This window comes from Hippocampus zosterae, chromosome 21, assembly GCF_025434085.1.
Source record: "Hippocampus zosterae strain Florida chromosome 21, ASM2543408v3, whole genome shotgun sequence".
NCBI classification, from domain to species: domain Eukaryota; kingdom Metazoa; phylum Chordata; class Actinopteri; order Syngnathiformes; family Syngnathidae; genus Hippocampus; species Hippocampus zosterae.
Window position 1 is genome coordinate 3182465 of NC_067471.1, and position 12068 is coordinate 3194532.

At 38.9% G+C, this 12068-nt stretch overlaps 2 long non-coding RNA genes across 2 annotated transcripts; both read left to right on the plus strand.

Moving 5' to 3' along the window:
* Window positions 1–361: 361 nt before the first annotated feature.
* LOC127593914 (uncharacterized) lies at window positions 362–4494 on the plus strand. The gene is made up of 4 exons (XR_007960547.1): window positions 362–572; window positions 1608–2141; window positions 3867–3938; window positions 4313–4494. It is a non-coding gene; the product is annotated as an uncharacterized LOC127593914 (long non-coding RNA).
* Window positions 4495–7034: 2540 nt separating this feature from the next.
* Window positions 7035–8786, plus strand: LOC127593913 (uncharacterized). Its single transcript, XR_007960546.1, has 3 exons — window positions 7035–7102; window positions 7481–7558; window positions 7934–8786. It is a non-coding gene; the product is annotated as an uncharacterized LOC127593913 (long non-coding RNA).
* The last annotated feature ends 3282 nt before the right edge of the window (window positions 8787–12068 follow it).

Genomic DNA, 12068 nt, shown 5'->3' on the forward strand with positions numbered 1-12068 from the left:
TTTCAGTGGAGTATTTGTTTTATTCGATTGCAGTTAATTTAAATTAGTTAGTACAGGTAGCCTAATGAAAGTGGGCCAGGCACTTCCAGCATTTACGCTAAGCCCGGTGTATTTACACTGTTTATTCTTGTGCTGATTCAATTGTACACCGTTTCAATGAAAAAACAAACAAACGTTTGCAATGAAATTATAGCAGAATTCAGCTTTGTTGGTACATTTGGTCAAGACAATATTGTGTTACTCTATTTTAATTTTACATTGTTATCTGCCTGACAAATGGTTTGCCCGAATCTATTAGTCTGACCAGCAAATGTTTGATGAAATGAATTTTTGTATTTTTGAGGAAGAAAATAATATTCCTTTGGCTCAGTACTTTTTGAGCCAAAATAAGTGCTGCCATAATATTGTGCTTACTTGTCTGGCTGACTTCTTCTCACTTTCCATTGTAGATGTTTACTGGTGGTGATAATGTCACAAAGAAGAACCAGACTGAGCCCTGAATCTGAGGCTGCTCCTTTTATCTGGAGTCAACAAGCCTTGTTTGAAAGCCCAGTGGATCAATGATTATAAAGGTATGCTATCAATCTACCTGCTATCTAATTCTTATGGCTACCGCAAGCACATGACAAGAGCTGCAACCAAAGCCTGTCACAGTGACAGATTTTATTCGTACATTGTATTTACCCCAAAAATGTCACAATAAACAACAGCATGTTTTTTTATGCCATTGATCATATTGGAGCAAAAATAATTATTGAGAATATTGTATTGCCATGTAGAACTAGGAATATCTTGGAATGAAAAAATAGAAATAGAAATTATTCGGCTTCTGTTAAAATATTGTGCTTCACCAAATATCACAATTTATAAAAACGCATACTATCCGTAATAGTCGAGGAAAATTAGATGCCTTTAAACTTCCTTCATAATGCTTATTTCACCTGATTGAAGAAGGCTGTGGTAGCTGTTTGACAAATCCACATTTTTATCAGCAATTTGTACTGCCCATCAAAAGTCTCTACTTAGTTGAAAACAACGAATGGTCACCGGAATTATTTTTCAGTCATTACATTGTTTTAGTCTGAAAGAGTATGTTTCGGGTGTTGTCTTTATTATTTGAACTCAGTCATGCCTGTTGTCCTGAAATTGTTAGCTATAAGAGCTGTACAGTGGTAACTACCATAAAGAGCCAGCTTGTGCTGTGTATGAAGTTTAATTTATTCAAAAGTCATGTAACTACGGCATATTTCTGACACTCTATGGTTGCTATAATGTTGATTTTCATGATTTCAGTCATGCCCTCATACTTCTTCAGTTACTGTAGAATACTTTTTAGAATATTTCTGATACTGTAATGTTGCTGAAAAACCAGAGTGTGATCAGGTGAAATGACTTTTGTCTGGACCTAACACTGGAGAGCCTGTGTTCGAATGTCCCCATATTGATGTTCCACAGAGCCGAACAGTGTTAACTTTCTATAGTGTGGTATATTAATCCCAAACCCTCCTGTGAGAGATGTTCAATGAGAAATAATGTTTATTCATTTCTTAACTGGTCAGAATGAAGAACGCTGAATATTTTGACACCGTAATGGTGTTATGTTGCAGACACCAAGTGACGGGATCTTGACTGAACCTTCTGGAGACCAAGAAGGGAGTGAGAGAGCCACTTCATCCTTACAACAGGTTACTACTTCTTATCATGATATACTAGGTTTGAGTTTTCAGCTTTCTTTGACAAACACAGGAGAAGTTATAAATCAGAAACATGGACTCTCCATGATTTCAGTCGTCATGTCCTCATATTTCTTTAGACCTGAAAAACCGGAGTGTGTTTCAGGTGACATGATTTTTGTCTGGACCTAATTCTGGAGAGCCTGTTTTCGAATGTCCCCATATTGCTGTTACACAGAGCTGAACAGTGTTAACTTTCTATAGTGTCTTATATTAATCCCAAACCCTCCTGTGAGCGATGTTCAATGAAAAACAATGTTTATTCATTTATTAACTAATCAGGATGAATAAATTTGAATATTTCTGACACTGCACTGTTGCTATGTTGCAGACATTAAGTGTTCCGATCCTGATGAAACCTTCTGAAGATCAAGAAAGGAGTGGAAGATCCACTTCTTCCTTAAACAGGTTACTACGTCTTATCATTATGTATTAGGTTTCAGTTTTCAGCTTTCTTTGACAAACACAGGAGAAGTTATAAATCAGAAACATAGACTCTCCATGATTTCAGTCGTCATGTCCTCATATTTCTTTAGACCTGAAAAACCTGAGTGTGTTTCAGGTGTCATGACTTTTGTCTTAACCTAACTCTGGAGATGCTGTGGCTGAATGTCCCCATATTGCTCTTCCACAGAGCTGAACAGTGTTAACTTTCTATAGTGTGGTACATTATTCCCAAACTCTCCTGTGAGCAATGTTCAATGAGAAATAATGTTTATTCATTTCTTAACTGGTTAGAATGAAGAATGCTGAATATGTTGACACCGTAATGTTATGTTGCAGACACCAACTGACCTGACTGAACCCTCTGGAGACCATGAATGGAGTGAGAGATCCACTTCATTCTTACAACAGGTTATTACTTCTTATCATGATATACTAGGTTTGAGTATTCAGCTTTCTTTGACAAACACAGGAGAAGTTATAAATCAGAAACATGGACTCTCCATGATTTCAGTCGTCATGTCCTCATATTTCTTTAGACCTGAAAAACCCGAGTGTGTTTCAGGTGACATGACTTTTGCCTTAACCTAACTCTGGAGAGCCTGTGTTCGAATGTCCCCATATTGCTGTTCCACAGAACTGAACAGTGTTAACTTTCTATAGTGTGGTATATTCATCCCAAACTCTCCCGTGAGCAATGTTCAATGATAATTAATGTTTATTCATTTCTTAACTGGTCAGAATGAAGAATGCTGAATATGTTGACACCGTAATGTTATGTTGCAGACACCAACTGACCTGACTGAACCGTCTGGAGACCATGAATGGAGTGAGAGATCCACTTCATTCTTACAACAGGTTACTACTTCTTATCATGATATACTAGGTTTGAGTTTTCAGCTTTCTTTGACAAACACAGGAGAAGTTATAAGTCAGAAACATGGACTCTCCATGATTTCAGTCGTCATGTCCTCATATTTCTTTAGACCTGAAAAACCCGAGTGTGTTTCAGGTGACATGACTTTTGCCTTAACCTAACTCTGGAGAGCCTGTGTTCGAATGTCCCCATATTGCTGTTACTCAGAGCTGAACAGTGTTAACTTTCTATAGTGTCTTATATTAATCCCAAACCCTCCTGTGAGCGATGTTCAATGAAAAACAATGTTTATTCATTTATTAACTAATCAGGATGAATAAATTTGAATATTTCTGACACTGCACTGTTGCTATGTTGCAGACATTAAGTGTTCCGATCCTGATGAAACCTTCTGAAGATCAAGAAAGGAGTGGAAGATCCACTTCTTCCTTAAACAGGTTACTACGTCTTATCATTATGTATTAGGTTTCAGTTTTCAGCTTTCTTTGACAAACACAGGAGAAGATATAAATCAGAAACATAGACTCTCCATGATTTCAGTCGTCATGTTCTCATATTTCTTTAGACCTGAAAAACCTGAGTGTGTTTCAGGTGTCATGACTTTTGTCTTAACCTAACTCTGGAGATGCTGTGGCTGAATGTCCCCATATTGCTCTTCCACAGAGCTGAACAGTGTTAACTTTCTATAGTGTGGTACATTATTCCCAAACTCTCCTGTGAGCAATGTTCAATGAGAAATAATGTTTATTCATTTCTTAACTGGTTAGAATGAAGAATGCTGAATATGTTGACACCGTAATGTTATGTTGCAGACACCAACTGACCTGACTGAACCCTCTGGAGACCATGAATGGAGTGAGAGATCCACTTCATTCTTACAACAGGTTATTACTTCTTATCATGATATACTAGGTTTGAGTATTCAGCTTTCTTTGACAAACACAGGAGAAGTTATAAATCAGAAACATGGACTCTCCATGATTTCAGTCGTCATGTCCTCATATTTCTTTAGACCTGAAAAACCCGAGTGTGTTTCAGGTGACATGACTTTTGCCTTAACCTAACTCTGGAGAGCCTGTGTTCGAATGTCCCCATATTGCTGTTCCACAGAACTGAACAGTGTTAACTTTCTATAGTGTGGTATATTCATCCCAAACTCTCCCGTGAGCAATGTTCAATGATAATTAATGTTTATTCATTTCTTAACTGGTCGAATGAAGAATGCTGAATATGTTGACACCGTAATGTTATGTTGCAGACACCAACTGACCTGACTGAACCGTCTGGAGACCATGAATGGAGTGAGAGATCCACTTCATTCTTACAACAGGTTACTACTTCTTATCATGATATACTAGGTTTGAGTTTTCAGCTTTCTTTGACAAACACAGGAGAAGTTATAAGTCAGAAACATGGACTCTCCATGATTTCAGTCGTCATGTCCTCATATTTCTTTAGACCTGAAAAACCCGAGTGTGTTTCAGGTGACATGACTTTTGCCTTAACCTAACTCTGGAGAGCCTGTGTTCGAATGTCCCCATATTGCTGTTACTCAGAGCTGAACAGTGTTAACTTACTATAGTGTGGTACATTATTCCCGAACTCTCCTGTGAGCAATGTTCAATGAGAAATAATGTTTATTCATTTCTTAACTGGTCAGAATGAAGAATGCTGAAACTTTTGACACCGTAATGTTGTTATGTTGCAGACATCAAGTGACAGGTACCTGACTGAACCCTCTGGAAACCAAGAATGGAGTGAGAGATCCACTTCATTCTTACAACAGGTTACTACTTCTTATCATGATATACTAGGTTTGAGTTTTCAGCTTTCTTTGACAAACACAGGAGAAGTTATAAGTCAGAAACATGGACTCTCCATGATTTCAGTCGTCATGTCCTCATATTTCTTTAGACCTGAAAAACCCGAGTGTGTTTCAGGTGACATGACTTTTGCCTTAACCTAACTCTGGAGAGCCTGTGTTCGAATGTCCCCATATTGCTGTTACTCAGAGCTGAACAGTGTTAACTTACTATAGTGTGGTACATTATTCCCGAACTCTCCTGTGAGCAATGTTCAATGAGAAATAATGTTTATTCATTTCTTAACTGGTCAGAATGAAGAATGCTGAAACTTTTGACACCGTAATGTTGTTATGTTGCAGACATCAAGTGACAGGTACCTGACTGAACCTTCTGGAAACCAAGAATGGAGTGAGAGATCCACTTCATCCTTACAACAGGTTACTACTTCTTATCATGATATACTAGGTTTGAATTTTCAATGTTCTTTGACAAACACAGGAGAAGTTATAAATCAGAAACATGGACTCTCCATGATTTCAGTCGTCATGTCCTCATATTTCTTTAGACCTGAAAAACCCGAGTGTGTTTCAGGTGACATGACTTTTGCCTTAACCTAACTCTGGAGAGCCTGTGTTCGAATGTCCCCATATTGCTGTTCCACAGAACTGAACAGTGTTAACTTTCTATAGTGTGGTATATTCATCCCAAACTCTCCCGTGAGCAATGTTCAATGATAATTAATGTTTATTCATTTCTTAACTGGTCAGAATGAAGAATGCTGAATATGTTGACACCGTAATGTTATGTTGCAGACACCAACTGACCTGACTGAACCGTCTGGAGACCATGAATGGAGTGAGAGATCCACTTCATTCTTACAACAGGTTACTACTTCTTATCATTATATACTAGGTTTGAGTTTTCAGCTTTCTTTGACAAACACAGGAGAAGTTATAAGTCAGAAACATGGACTCTCCATGATTTCAGTCGTCATGTCCTCATATTTCTTTAGACCTGAAAAACCCGAGTGTGTTTCAGGTGACATGACTTTTGCCTTAACCTAACTCTGGAGAGCCTGTGTTCGAATGTCCCCATATTGCTGTTCCACAGAACTGAACAGTGTTAACTTACTATAGTGTGGTACATTATTCCCGAACTCTCCTGTGAGCAATGTTCAATGAGAAATAATGTTTATTCATTTCTTAACTGGTCAGAATGAAGAATGCTGAAACTTTTGACACCGTAATGTTGTTATGTTGCAGACATCAAGTGACAGGTACCTGACTGAACCCTCTGGAAACCAAGAATGGAGTGAGAGATCCACTTCATCCTTACAACAGGTTACTACTTCTTATCATGATATACTAGGTTTGAATTTTCAATGTTCTTTGACAAACACAGGAGAAGTTATAAATCAGAAACATGGACTCTCCATGATTTCAGTCGTCATGTCCTCATATTTCTTTAGACTTGAAAAACCCGAGTGTGTTTCAGGTGACATGACTTTTGCCTTAACCTAACTCTGGAGAGCCTGTGTTCGAATGTCCCCATATTGCTGTTCCACAGAACTGAACAGTGTTAACTTTCTATAGTGTGGTATATTCATCCCAAACTCTCCCGTGAGCAATGTTCAATGATAATTAATGTTTATTCATTTCTTAACTGGTCAGAATGAAGAATGCTGAATATGTTGACACCGTAATGTTATGTTGCAGACACCAAGTGACCTGACTGAACCCTCTGGAGACCATGAATGGAGTGAGAGATCCACTTCATTCTTACAACAGGTTACTACTTCTTGTCATGATATACTAGGTTTGAGTTTTCAGCTTTCTTTGAAAAACACAGGAGAAGTTATAAATCAGAAACATGGACTCTCCATGATTTCAGTCGTCATGTCCTCATATTTCTTTAGACCTGAAAAACCTGAGTGTGTTTCAGGTGTCATGACTTTTGTCTTAACCTAACTCTGGAGAGCCTGTGTTCGAATGTCCCCATATTGCTGTTACTCAGAGCTGAACAGTGTTAACTTACTATAGTGTGGTACATTATTCCCAAACTCTCCTGTGAGCAATGTTCAATGAGAAATAATGTTTATTCATTTCTTAACTGGTCAGAATGAAGAATGCTGAAACTTTTGACACCGTAATGTTGTTATGTTGCAGACATCAAGTGACAGGTACCTGACTGAACCCTCTGGAAACTAAGAATGGAGTGAGAGATCCACTTCATCCTTAGAACAGGTTACTACTTCTTATCATGATATACTAGGTTTGAGTTTTCAGCTTTCTTTGACAAACACAGGAGAAGTTATAAATCAGAAACATGGACTCTCCATGATTTCAGTCGTCATGTCCTCATATTTCTTCAGACCTGAAAAACCTGAGTGTGTTTCAGGTGTCATGACTTTTGTCTTAACCTAACTCTGGAGAGCCTGTGTTCGATTGTCCCCATATTGCTGTTACTCAGAGCTGAACAGTGTTAACTTACTATAGTGTGGTACATTATTCCCAAACTCTCCTGTGAGCAATGTTCAATGAGAAATAATGTTTATTCATTTCTTAACTGGTCAGAATGAAGAATGCTGAAACTTTTGACACCGTAATGTTGTTATGTTGCAGACATCAAGTGACAGGTACCTGACTGAACCCTCTGGAAACCAAGAATGGAGTGAGAGATCCACTTCATCTTTACAACAGGTTACTACTTCTTATCAAGATATACTAGGTTTGAGTTTTCAGCTTTCTTTGACAAACACAGGAGAAGTTATAAATCAGAAACATGGACTCTCCATGATTTCAGTCGTCATGTCCTCATATTTCTTCAGACCTGAAAAACCTGAGTGTGTTTCAGGTGACATGACTTTTGTCTTAACCTAACTCTGGAGAGCCTGTGTTCGAATGTCCCCATATTGCTGTTCCACAAAACTGAACAGTGTTAACTTTCTGTAGTGTGGTATATTCATCCCAAACTCTCCCGTGAGCAATGTTCAATGATAATTAATGTTTATTCATTTCTTAACTGGTCAGAATGAAGAATGCTGAATATTTTGACACCGTAATGTTATGTTCCAGACACCAAGTGACCTGACTGAACCCTCTGGAGACCATGAATGGAATGAGAGATAAATTCTCAAAATTCTCAAATTTTCAAAATTCTCATTATTTCCTGGAATATCTTGATTATTTTATTTTTCCATTTTTAATAAATAATGCCTTCTTTTACAGGTGGGAATAAGAGACACACGTGGACAGATGATGAAGTGAAGGCTGTTGAGCGACATATGTTTGATTTCATAACAAGCCATAAAGTTTCAGGTACAACGAGCTGTGAGTCCTGTCTCCACGCAGAGCCAGCAGCTCTGAAAGACAGAGGCTGGGTGTCCATCAAAAACTACATCCACAACAGGATATAACTGCATTAAAAAGGGAAATGAATGGCTAGTCCATTGAAATGCGAGCACGTCTGGGTACATTTCAGTTCAAGTTAACTAAAGCAATAGCAATGGTGCATTTAGGGTGGGATGGTCAATTATGGATTTCATATTTGTTGTTTAATACTGTGTTTCACGTTTGTTGTTTCATGATCTTCAAGAGCAATTTGGAAAATCCTTGAAGATGTATGAACATGTAAATTATACTGTATATCAGGCATGTCCCGATCTGGGCCTGGAGGGCCACTGTCGTGCCTGTTTTCCAGCTCTCCCGGCTGCATCACACCTGTTTCAGATGATCAGTTCATCAGTCAGCTCTGATGCAGCATTAGAACATCCTGGGAGAGCTGGAAAACAAAAAGACAGCGGCCCTTGAGGACCGACCTTGGACACCCCTGCTGTATATAAACGTACGTACGATATACAAACTTCTCACAAAAGATAGGCTTATTAGGTTTGAGGTGATATTTCGGAAAAACCCTGAAACATTTGAATTCATCCTATTTAAAGAATTTCAATACTTTTATAAAAGTTGCTTTTGTCTAACGGTAGCTAAAGAAGTTGCTACACACATGGCACAATATATGGCCAGATTCATTAAAAATTCTTCATCGCAGTATTCACATTTTGACATAATCTTCTTCAGTTCAAACAACCCTCATCTATTGCAGTGCTTTGTGTCATGGAGAGGAGGTGGCATGTTTTCTGTGTTCATAATTTCATATTTGTCAGCAATTAAAAAATAAGAAAGTGGACTGACCGCATATTTAACCGTCTCTTCTTCTTCACAGCTTATTTTACTATCTTGTATTGTTAATGTGAATATTTGAGGGATGACGGGTGTAACGACTGTTTGGCACATTCGCCTCACAGTTCAGCAATTGATATTTGAATGTTTGAATCTGGGCTTCCTTCCTTTGTAGAGTTCTCCCCATGCCCGAGCATGACAATTGGACACATGTGCCTAACATATACTGTTGGTATGTAACATGAGTCAATTTAAAAATACACACTTTACTCTTAGCTGGTCTTCATAAGTCATATATACTTGAAAATGATGTGTATCTAGGGGGCTCAAAATTCACAAAAACATGAAATGGTAGTGTGTTTGAGGTGACTGTCTCCATAATACACAAAAACCTGTCAATGTCCTCATATGTAGTAGTTTTGTCATAAATCAAAAAAAAATTACGTCCTAGCCAAAATCTAAGTAGATGGCTGTCTTCCTGATTTTTTTTCATGGTTACCATATTTTTTTGGAGCCTGTAGGACCACGGGAAAGGCATGTACCCATATGTCGGGTGAACAAACGGACGTCCTGAAAATGCACCAAAACACGTATGTGTGTGTGTGTGTGCGTGTGAGAGCGGGCCGCTGTTCTCGAGGGCAAAGTGAGGTGCGAGAGGATGATGCACTTGATATACTGTGAGGAGAGGAAGAAGAAGTGTGTGTGTGTGTGTGTGTGTGTGTGTGTGTGTGAGAGAGACAGAAAGGGGGGAGGGAGGCCATTGCCGAGCAGTTTGTGCTGACGACGCCTCCTGCTGGACCTTCTTCAGCCGCGGAATAGACGTGTTCAAAATACCCCAACAAATTGGCAAAGCTAAAATTAAATAAAAGACGAAATTGACAGCTCTAACATCGTATTTACAAGCAAAGTCCACACTCCATTACCCGGACTCTCAATCGCAAATGTACAGAGGAAAAAAAAGATAGGAGAAAAGTCTACACACCCCTGTTTTATGCTGGGGTTTTTTTTAGGGTTTTTTGGGGGATGAGATAAAAAAAATGAGCTCAAGATCAATCTTTTCAAAACTTTTTCTCTCGCTAACATAAACTGCAACGTTCACGACTCAGATGGAGTCATTTTTATTAAATGTAGTTCGATATGAATTTTGTTTTTATTTTTTTCTACTTTTGCTTTGGTTCTACTTTCATTTTTATCTTATTCCATTTTTTGCTCACATTGAAAATATTTTTTATTTGGTTTTCCTGATTATTCAAAGCGTGTATATTTATTTAGTGAATATTTTATTCAAAGAAAGGCTGTATTTCTTTGAACAGCCTTTCACAAAAAGCTTATTTCATGTATTTTGTTTTTGATCATGATTATAAATGTACTTTTAACACTACTACACTATTTTTGCACAGACTGTTTAAAACGTATTCACATATTGATTGATTGAGTTATCATTTTGCTCAACATGTTTGAAGCTCACGGTATTTATGTATTTATTTTCTTTCTTTCTTTACTTATTTTCATTTTTGCCATTCATGTTTCATGTTATCATGCCATCAGACTAAAAAAAAACAAAAACTGAGATTTGATTTTGACTTTTGACATCCACTGCAATTGCTGCTGGAGATTTTTTACACATAAAAAAATATATATATAATTTTTATTTAAGTTATACTGGACTCGGCCACTATCACAGCAAGTATGTTCTATATTACAGTGTAACGACTAATATGATTGTCATCATATTAGTCTTTAAATACTCGGCTGAGGTTTTTTCCAAATCCCACACTGTGCCCCCCGCCCCCCCCTCATTTATAGAAGTGTAGTTTGGGACTTGCTTTTATTCCCCCTCGTCCTTTTTGTTGTTTTCCCTTTCATGTAAGAAAGGGAAAGGGTGCCGCCTGATGACTCGTCTTCCCTTCTTAGACGGGTTGAAATGGAAAATCGTTCTGTATGTGTGACATTCTTTCCATTTCCAGAGTGTAGGATTACACTCAGTGGGGGGGGGCGGGGGGGGGGGGGGGTTCAGTATATTGTGTCAAATAGACGGAACTACCCTCCGTGGCAAAGTTTATGGATCGACTTTGTCGTAAAAATAGTCGGAATGGCCTCTGGAGGAATAAGTGAGGGAAAACACGATTGAGGGGTTCCAATGGGGGAACGTTTCAAGGGGGCCGTTGGTGTCATTTCATCAGACCCGAGGTCTCCGCCGGTGCGTCCCCCGCAGCCTGTAGCCGACAGACAGCGCAGAGCGCCTTGACTTTTTGGACGGGCGCCCTTTTTTGTGCGCGGCACAGACGACGAGCAGACATCGCACAGCCGTTGCGTGGAACGTGGAGGCCTCGGGTCGCCGCTACACCGTTATTAAAAACAGTGTGATAGCATGTGGGCTGTTCCCTCTTTTCACCCTGTTTCTTCACACTCCTTTGCCTTCTTGAAATGAATCCGCCCGCTCCTCTGCTACCCTCTCGCTCCTCAGTTACTTTGCACTGAATCTGTCGGCGAACTCAGACCTGCGCGGTCCTCTACCTCCCACGATATCTTTTCTTGTCATTTTTTTTTTCATCTTTTATGAACCTCAACCTGACACGAAATCACATTCTTGCTTTCAGTCTGACATCCTCACTTTATCCAGTCTTCAATTATAAGAAAAGTGTACTTTAAAGCTTTTTTTTTTGGAAGTTCTTTGCTTGTCCTTGAAGAAGACACCGACACGTACCTCGGATGGAAGTAAACACACACGCACGGGCCCCATAATTGTTGCGTGACAGCAATGCGCACCCCGAGCAAAAGCCGACCTCATATTTTCAGTGTTGACCGCGTTTGCCATGACGACAGCCATCACACAAGGTGATGCAAACGCATGCAAAGGCTTGCAAAATACCAATTACCTGAGCTTATCGGTTAATCGGATGCCAAACCAATCAAACAGGAGCGTGATCCAAAAAAAAACAAATTTCGTGGTTTAACCCTTTCATGCACCCCGTAACCTAAAAACATGATAAACTGTCCACGAGAGTGGCACACTCTAAACGATATT